The 24,110-nt window shown below is 39.4% G+C and overlaps 1 protein-coding gene across 5 annotated transcripts in view; it reads right to left on the minus strand.

Moving 5' to 3' along the window:
* TMCC1 (transmembrane and coiled-coil domain family 1) overlaps positions 1-24,110 on the minus strand; it is a 156,483-nt gene that overhangs the window by 126,587 nt on the left and 5,786 nt on the right. For 2 of the 5 annotated variants that reach the window (XM_052640928.1, XM_052640922.1), the window contains one exon: positions 18,819-19,063. The gene's annotated coding sequence lies outside the window, so the exon portion shown is untranslated. Of the gene's footprint in view, positions 1-12,553; positions 12,823-18,818; positions 19,067-24,110 lie in introns of those variants that run through there. The other 3 variants (XM_052640935.1, XM_052640951.1, XM_052640943.1) reach the window with 3 other exon arrangements.

Genomic DNA, 24,110 nt, shown 5'->3' on the forward strand with positions numbered 1-24,110 from the left:
AAGGGGATGACAGAGGATGTGATGGTTGGATGGCATCACCGACTCAATGGATATGAGTTTGAGCAAGTTCCGGGAATTGATGACAGACGAGGAGGCCTGGCGTGCTGCAGTCCATGGGGTCGCAAGGAGTCAGACACAACTAAGCAACTGAACTGAATGAAACACGTAAGAGGGTATATCTAAATCTAACCAGTGAGTTCTCACCTCATTAAGACATCTCCTTCCAGGTATCACCAGAGAGTACCTCAAGTTCTACATCTAATTTGTGATCTTCTTGGAAAACAAAATAAAATGGTCACCTGTGTTCTTTCAGCATTCCTTTTTCCTGTGAGGGGCACTAAGTTGCCTGAGACAGAGAAGCCCGAGTCCTCTCCCTCCGCCCTTGACATTCTCTGCCCCTCACCAAATGCCACCTAAACGCCACTCTTTTCCTTCCCGTTTTACTGAGCTGTCTGACATACAGCTTAAGCTTTAGGGGTTCCCTGGTGGCTCAGCGGGTAAAAGATCCGCCTGCAATGCGAGAGACCTGGGCTCGACTTGGGAAGATGCTGGTTTGGGGAGACGCCCTGGAGAAGGGAACGGCCACCCACTCCAGTATTCTGGCCCGGAGAATTTCATGGGACTGTGTAGCTCATGGGGTCACAAAGAGTCAGATACGACTGAGCGACTTTCACTTTCATGGTGTAAGTTTAAGGTGTGCAGCGCAATATGGCTCACAAACATCGTGTAATGATCGCCACAATACATTTAGTGGGTATTCATCATCTCATCTAGATTAACGAATAAGAGAAAGAGAGAAACGCTCTTCCTGCGCTAAGAACTCATGGGATTTACTCTTCTAACAATGTTCATATACCTACCATTCTGCAGTAGTAGTTAATCATGCCTCTCATTACATCCTGAGTACTCATTTATCTTATCACTAGACAGTGAAAGTCGCTCAGTCATATCCGAGTCTTTGTGACCCTATACAGTCCATGGGATTCTCTAGGCCAGAACACTGGAGTGGGTAGCCTTTCCCGTCTCCAGCGGATCTTCCCAACCCAGGGATCCAACCCAGGTCTCCTGTATTGCAGGCGGGTTCTTTACTAGCTGAGCCACCAGGGAAGCCCAAGAATACTGGAGTGGGTAGCCTATCCCTTCTCTAGCAGATCCTGCCAACCCAGGCATCAAACTAGGGTCTCCTGCATTATAGGCGGATTCTTGACCAACTGAGCTATCAGGTAAGCCCTTATAACTAGAAGTTTGACCCTTCTGACCACTTTCATCCAATCCTCCACCCCCCTCCCCAACTCTGGTGATCACAAATCTGATCTTTTTTCTATAAATCTGTTTGTTGAAGCATAGTTGACCTACAATACTATGTATATTCCTGGAGTTCAACCTAGTGATTTCATGTTTCTGTACATTACAAAATGATCACCTTGCTTCTCAAATATTCTTGAATTATTTCCTTTCTATCCTCTCTACTAACACCACTCTTGTTTAAGTCAGTCACAGATTTAAAACACCAACTATGGTTAGCAAAGGGGAAAGGGGGGAGAGGATAAATGAGGAGTTTGGGATTAACATATATATACACACTACTACATATAAAATAATCAACAAGGACCTACTGTATAGCCCAGAGAACTCTATTCAATACTCTGTAAAAACCTGTATGGGAAAAGAATCTGAAAAAGAAAAAAAATTAATACGTGTGTGTGTGTGTATTCACAAAATTCTTGGATAGTTCCCTTGGCCTAAAAAAATCCATGCTATTTCAGTGACTGAGTAAGGCCTGTGTAGATATGGTTGCTTAGGCAACCTGTTTGCCTGTTTTGCCTGTTTTGATAGTGAGCACAGTTCTAACTGGTGTTTCAATACCATATCAAGTCATTAAAAGAGTAGATAAAATAATTCATGACAAAATAAAAAGGCAAATGAATGAAAAAATATAAGGTATTCTACAATAAACAGGAGTTGTAGTATCAGAAATTATTAACAATTTAGAGAAAGATACATATTTCTAGAGACATTAGGAGAGTTAAAGAGAAAGAAGCAAAAGTTCTTTAGATTCCAAAATGGTCAAATGATGTAGCATGAAAGTTCAGTTAAAAAACCTACCTCATTCTTCAGTTATTCACCACTTCAATGAGATCAACAAAAGACTGCCCAAGCAAACCATCTAGAACTACTAATTTTAATCTCCTGAGAGCAACGGTATATACTGATGAAACAACTACATCAATGCATACACCTTATTTTTTATGCTTTTCCTCACATAAAATTTTCAGCACCATTTATGTGACAAAGAATGAACAAGCAATAAGAAGATATGAGTAGACTCATTACACTGCTGGTAGCAGTATAAAATGGCACAGCTGTTACGGAAAACTTTGGTAGTTTTTTATAAAATTAAACATTTAGTTATCATACACCCCACCAATCATATTCTTTTTGGCATTTATCCAAAAAAAGATCTATGTTCATTTAAAAACTTGTACATGAACGTTCATAGCAGCATTACTGACAGTACCCGAACTGGAAGCAAGGCACACATACCTCAACAGACAAATGCTGAACTCTGGCACATCCATACAATGGAATACCACTCAGCAATAAAACAGAAAGAACTGCTCACACTGACACACATGAAGACCTGAAAAGATCTTAAACGCATTCTGCTTAGTGAACGGAAAAAAACAAAAAGGCAGATCTCAAATGACTCCATGTATATAGCATCCTCAACATGACCATACTACAGGGATGGACAGCTCATGCATGGCTACCAGGGAACAAGGACAAGGACACAGGTAGAAGTGTGTTCCCATAATAAAACAAGGTTTTGGATGTATCCAATAAACATTAATTGCCCTTGGACTTTCAAGTTTTAATTCAGCTCCTGTTTCCAGTGAAAGTATTTGCTAACTTGTCCCCTCAACTAGCTGATTCACTTCAGTTAGCAGTGAGGCTTCCCTTGCAGCTCACTTGGTAAAGAATCTGCATGCAGTGCAGGAGACCTGGGTTCGATCCCTGGGTTGGGGAGATCTCCTGGAGAAGGAAATGGCAACCCACTCCAGTATCATTGCCTGGAAAATCTCATGGACCGAGGAGCCTGGTGAGCTGCAGTCCATGGGGTTGCAAAGAGTCGGGCACGACTGAGTGACTAACACAGTAAGGCAAAACACATAGGTACATCTGTCTCTGAGTCATCAAGATATCCTTACAGGAAGTCTAAAGAAAAGAGTGAGGATACAAAATCAAGCCTCGGAACCCACAGCAACTTTAACCTTAGCTGGCTAAAAGGAAATCTAGCTCTCAGCACTGAACAGGCAAAGACTACGCACAGGGCCAAGGACCGGCTGAAAGTGCTTGTCAGGTAGAAAATACAGTCAAATGGTCAAAACACGACTGTACTGCCTTGATACTAGATCTCATCAACTGATTAACATGCACACCTAAAGGGGGTGGGGGACAGCTATACCTAAATAACAGCTTTCTGAAGAGAAATGCTATCATATTAAATGCACACAATATCGACACATTATGATGCCAAAAAAAAAACAGCATTCCTCTCAAAATTGACAAAATAGAGGATTTATAGAATACCACCAGCTTACCTAACCAACACCTATCATATGTTCCAAATTTTTCAAACAGAGTTAGACTGAAGCACTGCTCCTTGACTTTTACTTATCCCAAAATCTATCGAGCCCTCTAGAGGTAATCAGATAAAATTACCAATAACCTATTGCTGGAAACTGACAGAAGAAATCTTCTGCAAAGATGTGGTAAGTCTGCAAATGTGTGAAGTGCAAACATATCCAGACTGTAAAGAAAAGGTTTCAGAGTATTGCAGCACCAAGCACAACTTATTTGTCAACCTTCAATTTCCTCATGGGTTACAACAATATCTACTCTCCCAGAATTGTGAAGATTACATGTACAACACTTAGAGGGCAGCCTAGTATGCAATAAGTACAACATAACTATTAGGCTAAAAAAAACTATAAGGATTATATTGTACAGCAAAAGGAATAACAGCCAATATTTTATAGTAGCTTCCAAGGTGGTGCTAGTGGTAAAGAATCCGTCTACCAAGGCAAGAGACGTTAAGAAACATGGGTTCAGTCCCTGAGTCAGGAAGATCCCCTGGAGGAGGAAATGGCAATCTGGTCCAGTATTCTGGCCTGGAAAATTCCAATGACAGGTAGCCTGCTGGGCTACAGTCAGTGGGGTCACAAAGAGTTAGACACGACTGAGCGACTAAATAACAACAATCATTCTGCAGTATAATCTCTCATTTTACATAATGCCCTTATAAGGAGAAACGGCCTCATAAAGACTACTATTTGCAATAGTTAAGTAAGTAAAGTAAGTGTCAGTCGCTCAGTCGTCCCCGACACTTTGTGACCCCATGGACTGCAGCCCACCAGTTTCCTCTGTCCATGAGATTTTCCAGGCAAGGATACTGGAGTAGGTTGTCATTTCCTTCTCCAGGGGATCTTCCCAACCCAGGGATCCAAGCCAGGTTCCCTGCATTGCAGACAGATTCTTTACCAACTGAGCTACAAGGGAAGCCTACTATTTGCAGTAGTCAGAATCAAAACAAATTTTTTTTTCATGTTCTCACATATAAACACCTGCAAGCATGTATGGAGATTAAGTGGCTGAGAAAAAGAATGAAAGGGTTAAAACATGCAAACCCCTAATTATCTTGTTTTGCCTCACTGCCTCTTGGTTTCCAAGGTATCTGTTGGAACAAACAGACTTTCTTAATCATAGGTAGAGGTCCAATTTAGGATTTTTTCTGATCGCTTTAATGATTTTTTAGTTTAAGTAACTATAAAGAACCTGGTACCTGATTTAAATTTATATATATACATATATATACGTGCAAAATATATTTCATTATTTCTTCTCATACTGTCAAAGCAGTAATATAAATATAGTACAAGACAAAGTGGAGATAGAAAAATAATCTGATAGCAGTGATTTAAAAGAACAAAAATAATCCTATAATCCCTATTTCAAATTTTGTCTGAGATTTTGGTTTGCTCATAGTATTTCATTCACTTTACCATAAAAACTGCAAAATTTTCAGGGACAATATTATTTTAACAATATTAATGTCTTAAATATTCAAGAAGAAAAGTGATGTTTCAAAGTCACATTTCCTTTTTCCTAACTACTTTTTCAAATAAGTAGATACATTTTTATCATTTTATCTTTTAAATGTACTGCAAAAACAGTCATTATGAAATAAACATGGAAATGCAAATAATCTGAATATAAAATAAACTACAAAAATAAATCAGCTCTTAGGGAAATTTACCTTTTGACTTTGCTCTAATGCAGGCTGGCACTACCACCCACCCCATCCCTGCTAGAAAAACAAACATCTCTAGGACTTTGATCATTTAATTTTTGCCCCCTTTACACTGCCTGACACAGTTGGTGCCCAATAAATACATGTTAAACTTTCCAAGAGACTTCAAACTTTCCATTAATAACCATCAAGACCATAATCCAAACTCTAGTCCCCAGCAGTTTATCTGCATACATCAGGGCAACTGTACAATTTTCAATCAATCCATCACCAATGATAACTAGAAAAACAATTTTGGATGCCAAAGCAGATATTTCTTGACATAAAGTAGAAAATAATTACCATTAGCTAATTTAATCTACAAAAGAATCCAATGATTTGAAAAATACACAGGTTTAACATTTAAATATTTCCCCACCCTCCTATCTTCATAAATCAACTGGTCATCATTAAGAAACAACCATTTAAATAGATGTTTCATAACTTGATGTCAAAATTTAACTCCACAAAATATTGTATGATTAGAAATCTGTTCATAATATACTGCTAAGCGCAGTGGGGGAAAAAACTCGTAACAAAACAGTATGTACCCTGTTATCCAGATATACATATGTATTTATAGGTATGTTTGCATCAGTCTATCATGCAAATATTAAAATTATAACACTGGTTATCACTATAAATTATAGAAATTATAACTTTCTAATTTATATTTCTCTGGGTCATTTTTATATTTTCTGTACAAATCTAAACTTTCCTCACAAAAGCCAGCAATAAAAACATTTTTAAAAAACTTTACTCCAAAAAAAAAAATCTTTACTCCACTAACCAAGGAATGTAGACTGTCTAAGATTTGAAGAAACATGCTTTCCCAACCATCTTTGATTTTCTGTGTAGTCAAATCAGGGAGAAAATAAACCAAATGCACTTATTATGGGACTTTGCAGAGAAGGCAATGTGGCACCCCACTCCAGTACTCTTGCCTGGAAAATCCCATCGATGGAGGAGCCTGGCGGGCTGCAGTCCATGGGGTCTCTGAGGCTCGGACACGACTGAGCGATTTCACTTTCACTTTTCACTTTCATGCATTGGAGAAGGAAATGGCAACCCACTCCAGCATTCTTGCCTGGAGAATCCCAGGGACAGGGGAGCCTGGTGGGCTGCCGTCTATGGGGTCGCACAGAGTCGGAAACGACTGACGTGACTTAGCAGCAGCAGCAGCATGGGATTTTGACTTGCATGATATTCTCTGAGTGCTTTCAGAAAAGTGGGGGACAGAATAAAAGCAAGCAAAAACACTAAATAATTATTATTTTAAAAATTACTGTTTCAACACAACAAAAATTACTGTTTAAGGCTGGAACTTTTCAAGTGATTTATAATCTTTCAACTGATTTACAATCTCTTTGGTAAAATAAAACTTCATACATGATTAAGACAATCCAATTAAAAAAACAGGAAAAGAATTGGCAAAACATTTCTTCAAAGATACAGTGCTGGCTGATAAACACATGAAAAGATGCTCATCATTGGGTTTTCCTGGTAGCTCATCTGGTAAAGAATCCGCCTGCAGTACAGGAGACCCTGGTTCAATTCGTGGGTTAAGAAGTTTCCCTGGAGAAGGGAGAGGTTACCCACTGCAGTATTCTTGAGCTTCCCTGGTAGCTCAGCTGGTACAGTATCTGCCTGCAACGTGGGAGATCTGGTTTCGATGCCTGGGTTGGGAAGATGCGCTTAAGAAGGGAACAGCTACCACTCCAGTGTTCTGGCCTGGAGAATTCCACAGGCTGAATAGTCCATGGGGTCGCAAATACTCGGACACACGACTGAGTGACTTTCACTAATCATTAGGGAAATGCAAGTCAAAACCACAGTAAGATACAACTTCACACTCACTAGGATGGTTAAAATCAGAGGAAGACAATGTAACAAGTGCTGAAGAGAATGTAGAGGGACTGGAGCAGTCCTGCCCTGCTGGCGGGAATGGAAAACGGCCCAGGCAGGCAATGCCTCAAAAATCCTTAACACAGAGCTACCACAGGACTTGATAATTCCATCTCTAGGCAGGTGTATGTGGTCAACACAAAACCTTGTATGCAGATTTCACACCAGCACTGTTCACAATAGTCAAAAAGTAGAATCAATTAATGTCCATCAACTACAAAATGAAAACAAAATGTGGCACAGCCATCCAACAGAATGTTATTTGGCAACAAGAAAAAGAATGGATACATGCTATAGAATGAATAGACTCTGAAAACATGCTACATGACAGAAACCAGCCACAGAAGGCCACACATTATAAAAGTCCATTCATATGATACGATGTCCAGAAGAGACAACCCACAGAGATAAAAAATAGATGAGTGGTTACCTAGGACAAGGGCTAGGGGGAGGGCAGAAATGGGACTGATAATGGGGTACAGAGTTTCTTTGGGGGATGATGCAAATATTCTGGAATTAGATTGTGGTGATGGTTGTACACCTCTGTGAATATACTAAAAACAGAAATGTGCACTTCAAATGGGCAAATTTTAAAATACATCAAATTTATCTCCATGAAGCTAACAGGATGTTACCAACAGGGAAAATAGGTGCATGATAGACTTTATATAGTATCTTTGCTTAACTTTTCCATAAATCTACAACCTCTAAAATGAAAGATACAAATATGCAAATTAGTAGACAAAATCATGTAATATACATAGTGGAAGTATGAGGTAAGCTAAAGCTGCAGCACAGCAGTTTAGAAAGACACACACACAGTGCCTCAGACAAAACCACACTGAATAAATATTAGATGTAAAAAAATGAGGTTAGGCCTTGTCCACAGGGTTACAAAACGAAACAGCTAGAAGGAAGAACAGAACTCACAGAACTGGAACAACTTCATCGTTCACTTAGCCAGACCCAACTTTCCTTTTCCCACTTACCTACAACGTTCCAAATAAATTTACTTTCAGACAACCCAAAAATTTTCAGGAAGAAGTCTACATAGAGAAGAAAATGCACAACACTGCCTCTTTATCAATGTAAAATTACTCCCTCTGTGGGCTTCCCTGGTGGCTTGGGTGGTAAAGACTTTGCCTGCAACGCGGGAGACCCGGGTTTGATCCCTGAGTTGGGAAGATCCCCTGGAGAAGGGAATGGCAACCCACTCCAGTATTCTTGCCTAGAGAATCCATGGACAGAGAAGCCTGGTGGGCTACAGTCCGTGGGGTGCAAAGTTAGACACAACTGAGCAGCTAAGCACACACACACATAGGAAAGCGTTTTAACACAATTCTGCCTCATCTAAAAGGCTCAAGACCTTACTGTCTACAGATCACACTTTATTACAGGGCTCAAGATTCAGATTACTGATGAAACATAAAAGATGTCAAGATTTGTTTTCAATCGCTTTTAAGATGAGTAATAGAGCATTCAAAGTGTGCTCTACACAAAGCGTGCTCTAAGCAGAGCACAGAGCGACTGGAAAGGGGCATGAAGGAATCCTACGGAGAAGAAAGTGTTCTAAGTCTTGATCCGACTGGCGATGGACAGAGAAGCCTGGAGTGCTGCAGTCCATGGGGTTGCAAAGAGTCAGACATGCTTGAGCGACTGAACTAACTGAACTGACTGGTGATTACGTATACAGCAGCATACACATGTAAAAATTCAGTAAGCTATACACACACCTTAGATTTGTGCATTTGCTAGATATTATACCTCAAATTTTCTACATGACATTTTTTAAAAGATTCCAAAGAATGACCTCATTATTCCAAGATACGGGCGGTAAGAAGAGTCCGATTTTGTTTTCTTTTAGTAAAAACAATCAAGCATGGAGACGTACAGTAGTCCACTGTACTTTCTTCCGCCAAAATGAGGGAGAAAGCAGGCCTCCAGCTCTCTGCTATCACTGGCCTAACCAATGTGTGTCAAAGGCAATTGAGCTTGAATCTCAAGATCTTTCTACTGAAAATAAAAAAACAGTCGGAAAACATAGAAGACATAACCAATCCTAGTTCAGCAAGTCACCCGGAAGAAGGCTAGAAAACTGAGCGACCAAATCAACAGCCTCTCCATCCTCAAGGCCACATTCTTATTCACAAATAAGAAAAATATTTCCGTCTAGAACTGGTTGTGAAATAATTGCAAAGCATGCAAAAGAAGTTCACAGGTTCACACTTCCTCTAAAAACTAACACAGCGCTACCTCTTGCCTCATTCTGTGGTTTTTGTAAGAGTCTCAGGACTATACTCCCTGGCCTTCATTTTGGCCCATTTACACGTCTTGAGTAAGACAGGTAGCAGCATAAAGGTTACACCTCAATGAACCAAGGTAAAAGCTGGCTCTTATTTTATGGTCATAAAGCTTTAGAGTGGGACTAGATCTGAGAAGTCAATTATTCAGTTAAAGAACAAAGAAACTAAATCCTAAAATGGTTAAGTGTCAGTCGCTAAGTCGTGTCTGACTCTTTGTGACCCACGGAATTCTCAAGCATACTGGAGTGGGTAGCCATTCCCTTCCCCAGGGGATCGTCCCGACCAGGGATCAAACCCACGTCTCCTGTATTTCTGGCAGATTCTTTACCATCTGCATCACCAAAGTTCAAAAAGGGTTAAGAGACTTGCCTAATATCTCAGAGCTAAACAGGCAGAATAGTCAAAGTTGAATCCAGCCTTCTATTCATCACACCACACCTATTATCTCTGTCCACACAAAAGCTGGATACCACCTTATCTAAAGTGATAATTATACTCTTGAAAAAAGTTGTTCATATTATGCAAAGCCTCACACTTATCTGTCCCACAGCACTAATATTTTAATTTATAATCAGAATTATAACTATCAGGCAGTCAGTACCTTCTTTTCTCAGCAGGAAAAGTCTCCTTGGTAAACTGAATAAATATCAAAATATTACTTGGTAAGTGAACACTCAGAGATAAGAGAAGCCATGCAACACAGTCCAAAAAGAAATATACCATCTTTAACACTGCTCTCTTACTGACACAAAAATCTCCAAAACCTATGCCTCAGGCAAAAGAAAAACAGCATTATAATATTATCCTATTTATGTAAAATTACTTCATATATACACATCTATATGTGTATATACTTGTAAAAAGAGATGTATAGAAAAATGTTTACAAAACTATAATGGTAATCATCCATGTGGGATGGAATTTCAGATTAATCTGAACTGAAAAGGAAAAAGAAAAACTGTCACTGTTTGCAGACAACATGATACTATACATAGGAAGTCCTAAAAAACTCAGAAAACAGTAAGACACTGACAAAAGAAATTGAAGACAACACAAACAGATAGGAAGATATACCATGTTCATGGATTTGAAGAATGCGTAACACATCATAATTTGATTTATATACATCATGAAATGATTATCATAGTAAGTTTAATAAAAAGCCATCATCTCATATAGGTAACAAAATTAAAACACTAGGAGAAAAATATTTTTTTCTTGGGATGAAAACTCCTAGGATTTACCATCTCAACAACTTTCATATGCAACATAAAGCAGTGTTAATTATAGTTATCATGTTGTACATTACATCCCTACTGCTGCTACTGCTAAGTCACTTCAGTCGTGTTTGACTCTGTGCAATCCCATAGACGGCAGCCCACCAGGCTCCCCCATCCCTGGGATTCTCCAGGCAAGAACACTGGAATGGGTTGCCATTTCTAGTACTTATCTATAACTGGAAGCTAGTACCTTTTGACCGCCTTCGTTCAACGGCCTCCTCGCCTCCACCCATCCCCCTCACCTCCAGTAACAAACCTAATCTTTGCTATGAGTTTGTTTTTGAAGTATAACCAACGATACTATGTTATTTCCTGTTATACAACAGTGATTCAGTATTTCTATAGTACATTTTAAACTGATCACCATAATGAATCTAGTTACACTACATCACCATAAATGATGTTACAAAGTTATTAACTATAGTCCCCCAATTTTACATTTCACACCCATGACACATTTTGTTTTGCAGCTGGAAGTTTGTACTTAATCTCCCTCACCTATTCCTTTTTTCCCTCTCCTCTCTAGTTTACTTTTTAAGTGGCCAAGTCTGTCATCTCATTTTAGAACCACAAAAAAGAAAAGTTTAATTACTAAAACACAGTAAAAGAAAGTTATTTCTGCAAACTAGAAGAGAAAAAGGCAATTCTTATTTCAGAATACTTGAAAGAGTAATGTAAATTCTCTAGGCACTAAAAGAAATTAAGCAAACTCTAAATAAAATCAGATTGAAATTGAAAATCATAATGCATTTACATTGTCTGAAATATGACATATGTAAACACAGGAAAAATATATGACATTTTTAAAAAAGTTTGGTCAACTGGCCAAATTTTTCTAAACCTATCTTAAGAGAACAATGGAAAAAAAAAAAAGCTTAAATAGTATTCCCAAGAACCCAAACTATACTGCACATGGCACCATTTAGGGATATACATGACTAGGAAAATGATCGTCATTTTATGAGGCTCCCATTCTATCCTGTTTGGACTGGTGTAAGAAATCTTGTTAATAAACAGCCAGTCCCAGCTAAAAATGAGGAGAAAATCTAAGGTAACTCAACTGAAGGAAGAACATATGGCCAAAGAAATAACCGAAGCCACAGAGAATCGGTTATTTCTTGGCACTTTCCAATTCAGTCTATCTGGTGACTCTGTGTTTGCTTGCTTTCAAGAAACTGACTTGAAGGCCAGCTGAAACTAAATTTTTAAAAATAAGGTTAAGAATAAACTGAGTCACAGATTCAGTGCCAGGATTCTAATGATTTTAAAAGATAAGACATGAGATTGGGCTTCCCTGGTGGCTTAGACGGTAAAGAATCTGCCTGTAATATGGAAGACCTGGGTTTGCTCCCTGGGTTGGGAAGATCCCCTGGAGGAGGGAAAGGTTACCCATTCCAGTATTCTCACCTGGGAAATCCCATGGACAGAAGAGCCTAGCAGGCTACAGTCCCTGGGGTCGCAGAGACTTGGACACTACTGAGCGACTAACATTTTCAACATTTGGGTGAGTAGTTGGGAAATCCTCTGATCTTAAGAAAGTGCATCTGATTCATTTATTCAGTTCAGTTCAGTCGCTTAGTCGTGTCCAACTCTTTGCGACCTCATGGACTGTAGCACATCATGCTTCCCTGTCCATCACCAACTCCCAGAGCTTACTCAAACTCATGTCCATCGTGTCAGCGATGCCATTCAACCATCTTATCATCTGTCCTTACCTTCTCCTCCCACCTTCAGTTCTTTCCCAGCATCAGGGTCTTTTCCAGTGAGTCAGTTCTTCCCATCAGGTGGCCAAAGTATTGGAGTTTCAGCTTCAGCATCAGTCTTTCCAATGAATATTCAGGACTGATATCCTTTAGGATGGACTGGTTGGAACTCCTTGCTGTCCAAGGGACTCTCAAAAGTCTTCTCCAACACCACAGTTCAAAAGCATCAATTCTTTGGCACTCAGCTTTCTTTATGGTCCAACTCTCACATACAATGACTTCTGGAAAAAATCATAGCTTTGACTAGACGGACCTTTGTTGACAAAGTAACATCTCTGCTTTTTAATATGCTATCTAGGTTGGTCATAACTTTTATTCTAAGGAGCAAGCATCTTTTAAAAATTTCATGGCTGCATGGTTTTTATTAGTAAACCTTTATTAGCCCACAGGACAGAAGAGCCCGGTGGACTACAGTCCACAGGGTCGCAAAGAGTCAAACATGACTGAGAGACTTAGCACACACAGAGATTCTAATTAGTTTACATAGGTAGCTGGCAGCAAAGGCTAGAACTGACTTTCTAACTCCTAGAAGAGAACAGATGTTTACTGAGTGCCTAACACGTGCCGCATGGAACAACAGACTGGTTCCAAATAGGAAAAGAAGTGCGTCAAGGCTGTATATTGTCACCCTGCTTATTTAACTTCTATGCAGAGTACATCATGAGAAACACTGGGCTGGAAGAAGCACAAGCTGGAATCAAGATTGCTGGGAGAAATATCAATAACCTCAGATATACAGACGACACCACCCTTATGGCAGAAAGTGAAGAGGAACTAAAAAGCCTCTTGATGAAAGTGAAAGAGCAGAGTGAAAAAGTTGGCTTAAAGCTCAACATTCAAAAACTAAGATCATGGCATCTGGTCCCATCACTTCATGGGAAATAGAGGTGAAACAGTGGAAACAGTGTCAGACTTTATTTTTGGGGGCTCCAAAATCACTGCAGATGGTGACTGCAGCCATGAAATTAAAAGAAAGCTTACTCCTTGGAAGGAAAGTTATGACCAACCTAGATAGCATATTCAAAAGCAGAGATACTACTTCGCCAACAAAGGTCCATCTAGTCAAGGCTATGGTTTTTCCAGTGGTCATGTATGGATGTGAGAGTTGGACTGTGAAGAAAGCTGAGCGACGAAGAATTGATGCTTTTGAACTGTGGTGTTGGAGAAGACTCTTGAGAGTCCCTTGGACTGCAAGGAGGTCCAACCAGTCCATCCTAAAGGAGATCAGTCCTGGGTGTTCATTGGAAGGACTGATGCTAAAGCTGAAACTCCAATACTTAGGCCACTTCATGCAAGAGTTGACTCATTGGAAAAGACCTGATGTTGGGAGGGATTGGGGGCAGGAGGAGAAAGGGATGACAGAGGATGAGATGGCTAGATGGCATCACTGACTCGATGGACATGAGTTTGAGTGAACTCCGGGAGTTGGTGATGGACGGGGAGGCCTGGCGTGCTGAGATTCATCGGGCCGCAGAGCCGGACACGACTGAGCGACTGAACTGAACTGAATGTGTGCTGAGAGCTCAGCTAGGCGCTCTTAGACCAGTGTTCACTACTGTATACCAAGACACTTCCTGTAGAGGTCCAAACACGTAAGGCTCGTGTGCTTAGTGGCTCAGTCGATTCCGAGTCTTTGCAACCACAGACTGTAGGCCGTCGGGCTTCTCTGTCCGTGGAATTCCTTAGGCAAGAACACTGGAGTGGGTAGCCATTCTTGTCTCTAGGGGATCTTCCTGAACCAGGGATTGAACCTGGGTCTCTTTCATTGCATGAGGATTCTTTACCATCTCTGCATTAAAGCCCTACTTAAAGCTTACATTCTCTGTAAAGAAATTTTTGTATTAGGACAAGGCAGTGACCACATGTCTAACAAGCATACTAAAATAAGCAGATAGAGGTGTGGAAAAAAAATTTTAAGTAGGAATGCATTTGGAATTCCAAACAATTTACCCTTCCTTCCTATGAAAATTCACATGTGGTTTACCATTAAAAAGATTAAAACTACCAAAAGACATCTCTACCCAAATTTCATGACCCAACAGGTCTAAGAAAAACAAGCCTTATTCCTGTTGGAAAAATGATCTTTTCGTCACAATTACACTAAGAATGAGCTCTGTCATGGGATTAGAGTACAGTCATCTGAGGACAAAAGTCTAGGCAGAAAAAGAACTGATACTGGAATCTGATAATGATCCCTGAGGAAAATGACATCTAGCTGTTTTCAATGGTACCTTTCATCTAAGAATCTCAAAACAAATGCTATTTACATTACCAAGAATCAAAATGGTGGCATCACAGCCCAATAAAGAAACAAATCAGTGACCTCGAGGGAACTCACTACTGATGTTCTGAAACTCAGCCCTCTACTCTAAAAGCAAAATCTAGTTTTATGTAATCGTACTATGGATGAGATGGTTGGATGGCATCACTGACTCAATGGACATGAGTTTGAGCAAACTCAAGGAGATAGTGAAGGACAGGAAGCCTGGTGTGCTACAGTCCATGGGGTTGCAAAGAGTTGGACATGACTTAGCGAATGAACAACAACAATATGATATCGTAAGAAATATGTATTTGGTCTTTACCTCCAGTTCCTGACACACAGCTCCTAAAACCCTTTAAATTTCCTGAGTTAGAGCAGTGTCTTTTGTTATTCAAAACAAGCCCCTTTCAACCAGACCTGAGTTTATGCTCACAAGATGACTCTTGGCGGGCACCCCGAGATAGCATCTGGATGGGAGGTGGCTGCAAGAGGAACTATCCCTGTGATTAGAGGTTTGCAGCTTTCAGGTTCTGCCCCAAATCTGGGGAAGGGAAACAGGATGGACAGAGTTAGCCACCCATGTCAGTGATTCAACCAATCATTCCCAGGTGACGGAAACTCCACAAACTCCCTAAACAAAGGGGTTCCAGGAGCTTCCGGATGGGTGAGCACAAGGAACCAGAGGGTGGTGCACCTGCAGGGGGCAGGGAGGCGCCCCACACCCGCCCATGCATCTCTTACAGTTAACTGTTTCTGAGCTGTATCCTTCTTGACAAATCTGTAAATGTAAGCAATGTGTTTTTTTCTGAGTTTTGTGAGTCAACCCAGTGAATTACTGAACCTGAGAAGGGGGTCATGGGAACCACAGAATTTGTAGCAAAGTCAGAGAGGATAACAGGTGACCCAAGACTTACAACTGGTGTCTACCTTGGGGGTCTTATGAAACCAAACTTAACTTATAGATCTGACACTAACTCCAGGGAGATAGTGTAAGAAGTGAACTGAATTGTTGGACACCCAGTTGGTATGGAAATAAACAACTGTGGTGTGGAAAAACCCACACAAAAGCAGTTAATTCCTGGTCTGCATTTGTAAAGCTTGAAGATACAAATGGGTTTGTTGATATAAACTCCCAGCTTACCTTGCTGCATACATATAAATAATAAACCCTCCAATTTAAGCAATGTTGTTAGAATAGTTGCTACTAATAATAATCAGCATTAATTTTATGCCATCTATGTGCTTTGCACCAGGCTTTAAACTTAGAATAAATTATTTCCAGTATATATACAATTCTGAAAGGTAAACACTGCCAATAGCAGATGAGAAAATTAAGTCTCATCATTAAACTTCCCACTGTACATAGCAAGTAGCAGAGATGGGGGTGAAATGTAGTCTTAACAGACAAATCCCTGCCTTCTTCTACACTACAGCAGCCTTTACTTTTTACATGGAGTGTAACATCATAAACTCTAACAATCCTTAAGGGTAACACATCTTAAATTATTCCCATAAAAGGCTAGTCGTAAGAGATGCTCTGTGGAAAAAATAATTATAAAGTAAAAATGAAATTTCATGTACAGATCTAGTATTCTACTTCTGTGCTTTCCACACTTAAGGAAACTGCCTTTTTAATCTGTACTCTCAGGCTGGTTGGCAGACATTTCATTTTATTTATTCCCCAGTTATTAAGGAACTAAGTCAACAAGATTTTCATTACTTTCTCATCATTGCCAACATTAGCACGAAGGAGAGAGAACATTTGAAGTAGAAAACCGTAAGAGCCGTGAGGGATGAGAAAACTCACGCAGTCCAGACTCTAGCAGGGGTTCCTCTCACTATCTCCAGAAGACGAGCATCCAGCCTGTATCTGAGTATCTCTAATGACAGAGACATCACAATTCACCTGCTCCACTGTTGGACAGATCCTATGTGTGAAAGGTCTTTCCCAGGGTGGGATGAAATTCACCTCCACTGATGTAGTTTCCACCTGCTATCGCCCTCTGCTGTAATACAGATGAGAAGCCTGCTCCTGTTGCTTAAAGCTCTTCAAAATGTATCTAGACAGTTGAGTTTTCAAGTATTAGCTTCCATAGCAAAATAGCACCTGATTCTGCTACTCTTCTTCACTAGATAAAGATGGCTAGAGCTCTCATTATCTGGACAATTTAGATTAACATTGTCCCACCAAAGTATAAGTCCCTAAGGGGACACAATACCCAAGACACAATCTGACAGTACAAGAACAAAGGGACTGGTGCTTCTTTTAATCTAACATTGCACATCTATAAACGTTCATCAATGTCAGGCACTTTTCACAGCCACTTCACACAACTACTTCAGATTATGGTGGCTGCCAAAGGAAAAACAAACTATTTGGGACCAGATCATTTAACAGGAACACCCTAAGTAATTCATGCGCACATCAAAGCTTGGAAAGTACTTCCATTTGTTGTTCAGCTGCTAAGTACTTACATAAGGCACCATAAGAACCCACCCTTCCCAACCCTTGCCATTCCTCATACACGTTTGTGTCTCAGGACCTTTGCTCTTGCCATTTGCTATGCCTGGCATGCTCTTCTCATATTTCTGCATTTCTCCGTCATCTCTTTCAAGACTTTACTAAAATGTCACCCTCTCTGTAAGGTTGTCTGTGATCACTAAATATATTCCTCCCCTCAGTGAGCCCTATTCCCCTTTCCCACTTTTACTTTTCTCATCAGAACTGGTCACCATAGGTTAAAAACTGCATTTTTACTTATTTTGTTTATTCTGTCTCCCTACATATTTATTATACAACATAAGCTCTATAAAAGCAGACATTTTTGTCAGTTTTCTTCCCCAGTGCCTAGAATACAGTAAGAATTCAATAAATATTTTAAATACATGAAATAAACAAATGAAGTCTCTCTTCAAAACTACCAAAAGATCTTGTAAAATGCTTCCTTATCACATAAATTGAAGTTTTCTCAGCATTACATTACACAAATCTGCTTTTTAAAATATAATGAGAACCTACTATGTAATTAGGCACTATAAACACTAATATTCAACCATAACTAAGCATGGGTATTTAAAAGTTGATTCATGACTAGGCTGTACCATCAAAACTTTGTAGAAATAAAAACTGAGTCTCTGTGTGAAAATAAAAGAGATGCCTACAGCTTTCCACGATGTAGTAACAAGCCTTTATATTGACAAAAACAGTCTTTCACAAATTGTTTCACTTGATCCTTAACAATCTGGTAAGTTTTGTGTAAAACAAGTAACAATAACACATTTTAAAGATAAGAAAATGAACATGCTTTAACTCTCAAAGTATGGCCATAATAATGTCAAAACTAGGACTGAAGTGTCTCAATTTTTAGTTCAAAACTGTATAATATTACATCTCTTCTTGCAAATGATACTGAACCAGACTATAAAATCACATAGCCATATATTATGCTGGAGACAGTAAGCTTTCCCAAACTACCCAGTGCCTCTGCAAAATGGGGGCAAACAAAATATTCAATTCATCAAAGTTATGATCTCAACTTGAAGTATAAAAATTCAAACTGCTTCTTCCTGTTACTTATTAGACTAACCCAGAGCCCAGTGACATTCACCAAGATGTAAGAAATGAGCTTGTTATATTACACATCAAGAAAGTTATTACTAGGACTTCCCTGGTGGTCCAGTGATTAAGACTCTGCACTTCCAATGCTGGGGGCATGGACTCGATCCCTGATTGGGGAGCTAAGATTCCACATACAGTGTGGTGTGGCCCAAAAAACATAAAGGACAGACACTTACTGAGCTATGATGACTGCTACCAATAAAGGAAGAACAGGAGTAAGGAAGATGGAGTAAAGGAATGAATGAGAACTGAGTTCCACTGAGGACAGAGGCAGTGTTATGATGTCATACTGCTCTAAGTGATGTAATTTTGCAACAGAAGAAAAAAAGACATACCTCCTCAAAATCCAAGCACAACAGCTCTCCTTCCTTTGCATAGATGAGGATGAACAGTTATAATCCAGAATGTTCCCAAATATTAATTTTTTTAAAAGATAGAGAAATAGAAAATCCATGTGAAAAGACATCCAATCTGGGAAGATGGAGACTGTCTTCTAAGCCTTATGATCAAGAGCAGCTGCTCACCAACTGTCAGAATCTGAAGAAAGTGCTGTCGGTGTGTCTTCTCAAGAGAGTAATACCTGCTGGGACAGAGGGGCAAGAAGAAAAAAAATTACTACTGAATGCAAGTGTCTGGCTAGCAAACAATTACCAGTTGTTAGTCTGCAAGATTTTTCAAGTTGATAAAATGTGTATCAGAAGATCACATGGAGATAAATACAAGTGACCTAGCCCATCCAGGCTGGGGTTATCAAAAACAGCAGCAATCCAGCTCTCTGGTCAATAATAAATAAGCAGTAAAGAAAATATAAAAATCTATTTCATGCTTTCTATCTGGGATTATCAATAACAGCATCAATCCAGCTCTCTGATCAATAATAAATAAGCAGTAAAGAAAATATAAAAATCTATTTCACATTTTCTATCTCAAGATGATGGTCATATCATACAACTAAACACAGGCAAATAATATTAGTCTGCCAAAGACACCAAAGCACTCTGCTAACTTTATAAATACTGTAGAACTACCAACGCAGATGTCTATGTCAGCAGAAAATATAGAATAATCTTGCGAACAATACATATTTAGGTCTGAAAGGAAAGCAAAGCTGATGTGGAAGTGAAGAAATATTTCTAAAGTGTTAAAAAAAAAACAAAAACAAAAACAGACTGTCAACCTGGAATTCTAGGCCCAGAGAAAACAGCCTCGATAAACCAAGGCACGTTAAAGACTTCTTCAAACAGACAAAAATCCATGAAAGGATCCATCACCAGCAAATCTGAACTACAAGAAATGTTAAAAGAAGTCCTTCTTTCAGAAGGAAAACATACCAGGTAGAAGTCTAGAACTACACAGAAAAAAGAGCACTGGAAATGGTAAATAGAATACACATACAGTACTGGACAGAGGCTTTTATTATAATCAGATAGCCGATTCACCCACTTATTAAAATAAAGAAAAAATACTAAAAAGATACATATAACACACATATCTTCCAAAATAAAGAACCTTGATTAACAGAACTCATTTCCCGTCACACATTCCTGTAAACTAGAGAGTCAATATTATCATTTTTACAAAAAGAAGTCTCAAGGTACAAGCTATTTGTCCAGTAGTAGTGAGTCTTTTAAGGATGTGAAATTAAAATATTCTTGGTTCTAGTCCAGTGTTCTATACACAAACTCTTTTAAAGTGCCTGCCTGAAAAGAATTTCTTGGACTAAATTATGATGGCAGTTAATACATAATTTATCTATTTCCCATCATCTCCAGGGAATCCCAAAGTCACTTAGACACTACAAAGATAGCAAAGAATGTTTCTCGCTTTCAATAAGTCTGAAAAACAACATTAGCTTTTAAATAAATTGGTCAGGTTACTCTAAACTTTCTAGAAGAAGAAAACATTTGCCAGGTCTTCTTGAGGAAAATTAATTTGTCAAAGCAGTAAGAGCAAAATAAAGCTTCAAGGCTGGAACAGGAAAAAGAAAACACTAATATTTAATGCCACTCTATCATAGTCCAAACCTCAGAGGGAATGTGGTTAGTAAGAATAAAACCTCTGTAAAATCATTGATGCCAAATAGATTATAGAATGGGAATCCTGCCTACTATCCCTCTAAATACAAAATGTTAAACACAATTCATACATTCAGAGATTCCTCGAGACTACGGGCAGATCTTATAATAAAACTTCACAGTGAGTGAATCTCACTCTCTGAAAGACTAAATGGTACACAACATAATTCAGGAAATTCCTCTTAATAGAATTCAAAGGGAAAGCTACTAATGTCACCCTATCAGGACCAACTTTCTTTACTGTGCGAAGACAGCAGAAAAATTAAGTGATTTCAGTATTCAATGATGAATATCATGCCAAGAGAAAAGTATCATTCTTTCAGCACTTTACCACAAGTAAGCCATCAAGTACCCTGCCTCTTATTATAAAAGTAAAGTTTATCAAAAGAAATATATTGGTTATAAGCCTAAGAGATTTTAAAACATATGTTCAAACAAAAAACTTATACATGAATGTTCCCTGCAGCATGATTCATAACAGTCAAAAAGTGAAAACAACACCAATGTCCATCACTGACGAATGATTCAACAAGATGTGGTATATGCATACAATGAATCATGACTCAGCTACAAGAAAGACATAAATACTGAAACATGCTACAACATGGATCAACCTTAAAAACATCAAGTAAAAGAAGCCAGAAACAAAAGGCCATATATTATCTGACTTCATTTAAATGAAATGTACAGAACAGGCAAATCCATAGGGACATAAATCAGACCAGTGATTGCCAGAGCATGAGGAAAGGAACTGCTTAATGGATACGAGGTTTCATCTTGCAGTGATGAAAATCTTCTGGAACTGGACAGTAGTGGTGCCAGTGGGTGCACAACTTTGTGAACATGCTAAAAGTCTCTGAACCACACATTTTAAGTGGTGAAAATGATGGATTTTATGTTATATGAATTTTACTTAATAGAAAAAAAAAAGTGTTTCTAATTGTTATTTAGTACCTATACCACCTTACCTGCCTCTTGAGAAATCTGTATGCAGGTCAAGAAGCAACAGTTAGAACTGGACATGGAACAACAGACTGGTTCCAAACTGGGAAACGAGTATATCAAAGCTGTATATTGTCACTCGGATTATTTAACTTATATGCAGAGTACATCATGTGAAATGCCAGGCTGGATGAAGCACAAGGTGGAATCAAGACCGCTGGGAGAAATATCAATAACCTCAGATACACAGATGACAGCACCCTTATGGTAGAAAGTGAAGAAGAACTAAAGAGTCTCTTGATGAAAGTGAAAAACAAGAGTGAAAAAGTTGGCTTAAAACTGAACATTCAGAAAACAAGTGGTCCCTTCACTTCATGGCAAATAGATGGGAAAACTGTGGAAACAGTGAGAGACTTTATTTTCTTGGGTTCCAAAATCACTGCAGATGGTGACTGCAGCCATGAAATTAAAAGATGCTTGTTCCTTGGAAGAAAAGCTATGACCAACCTAGACAGCATATTAAAAAGCAGAGGTATTACTTTGCCAACAAAGGTCTGTCTAGTCAAAGCTATGGTTTTTCCAGAAGTCATGTATGGATGTGAGAGTTGGACTTTAAAGCATGCTGAGCACCGAAGAACTGATGCTTTTGAACTGTGGTGCTGGAAAAGACTCTTGAGAGTCCCTTGGACTGCAAGGAGATCCAACCAGTCAATCCTAAAGGAGATAAGTCCTGAATATTCATTGAAGGACTGATGCTGAAGCTGAAATTCCAACACTTTGGCAACCTGATGCAAAGAACTGACTCATTGGAAAAGACCCTGTTGCTGAGAAAGATTGAAGGTGGGAGGAGAAAGGGGTGACAGAGGATGAGCTGGTTGGAAGGCATCACCAACTCGGGACGAGCATTTGAGCAAGCTCCAGGAGTTGCTGATGGACAGGGAGGCCTGGCAGGCTGCAGTCCATGGGGTTACAAAGAGTCGGACACAACTGAGTGACTAAACTGAACTGCTCCAAAATCACTGCAGATGGTGACTGCAGCCATGAAATTAAAAGACGCTTATTCCTTGGAAGGAAAGTTATGACCAACCTAGATAGCATATTCAAAAGCAGAGACGTTACTTTGCCAACTAAGGTCTGTTGAGTCAAGGCTATGGTTTTTCCAGTGGTCATGTATGGATGTGAGAGTTGGACTGTGAAGAAAGCTGAGCGACGAAGAATTGATGCTTTTGAACGGTGGTGTTGAAGAAGACTCTTGAGAGTCCCTTGGACTGCAAGGAGATCCAACCAGTCCTTTCTCAAAGAGATTGGCCCTGGGATTTCTTTGGAGGGAATGATGCTGAAGCTGAAACTCCAATACTTTGGCCACCTCATTCAAAGAGCTGACTCACTGGAAAAGACTCTGATGCTGGGAGGGATTGGGGGCAGGAGGAGAAGGGGACAACAGAGGATGAGATGGCTGGATGGCATCACTGACTCAATGGGCATGAGTCTGAGTGAACTCCGGGAGTTGGTGATGGACAGGGAGGCCTGGCGTGCTGCGATTCATGGGGTCGCAAAGAGTCCGACACAACTGAGTGACTGAACTGAACTGAACTGAAACTGAACTGAGCTCCCACTACTTAACAAAATGCTGTGTTCATAAAAATCTTTCAAAACTGCTTTTTAAAAATTCAATATACGAACATTCTAGAAAAGAACAGAGACAGTGAATAGATCAGTGATTGTCAGGGTCTGGTGAGGCGGGAAGTCAAATAGCTGAGGCTCAAGTTTTTCAGAGCAGTGAAACTACTCTATATGACAGTGTAATGGTGAATAAAAGATATCAAACATTTGTCAAAACCCATAAAACTTTTTCTTTAATTTAAAAAACATTTAATGGCTTTCCATTCTTTTTATAGTGAAATTCAAATATTTTTCCATGTCCAATGGAGCATGATCAACCCTTTCTGTGTATCTCTCTCCTTCTGGTTTGCCACGGCCTTTTTTTTTAATTAATCAATTTATTTTAATTGGAGGCTAATTACTTTACAATATTGTAGCGGTTTTTGCCATACATTGACATGAATCAGCCATGGTGAACATGTGTCCCCCATCCTAAACCCCCCTCCTCCTCCCTCCCCTTAAACCCCTAGAACTTTAAGGTAGTGTAAATTCATGTTGAGGTTAAGAATAGTTACATACAGAAATATTTAAAGATATGTGTATATACACAACTTTATATATACACTCATCTCCTGGCTCTCTCACTCAGAGTGCGCAGAAGCAACAACACTCTGACAGCAACCAGCCAATCCGGCACTCAGATCTTGGTTTCTAATACCATTTCCCCATAAAAGGAACTACAGTGCCTTAGAAGAATGACCATACAACTGAGGCATTACATAAAAGATGAACCTGAAGCATTTTATGTTGCCAGAAAGAAAGTATTCACACACACACATAGCCAAGGGAGTATGTCAAAGGAAAGGGATACAGAAAGCCAACTGAAAGAGCTACAAATGGCCAGAGCTGAACAATTTGAGCAATGAAATTTATGTAGGTACTCCACTTCAAAGGAGGTAAAGCGTAACTCATCACTCATTTAGTGTGGGCTACGCCTAGTGACTCTCT

Source organism: Budorcas taxicolor, chromosome 1, assembly GCF_023091745.1.
Source record: "Budorcas taxicolor isolate Tak-1 chromosome 1, Takin1.1, whole genome shotgun sequence".
Lineage (NCBI taxonomy): Eukaryota > Metazoa > Chordata > Mammalia > Artiodactyla > Bovidae > Budorcas > Budorcas taxicolor.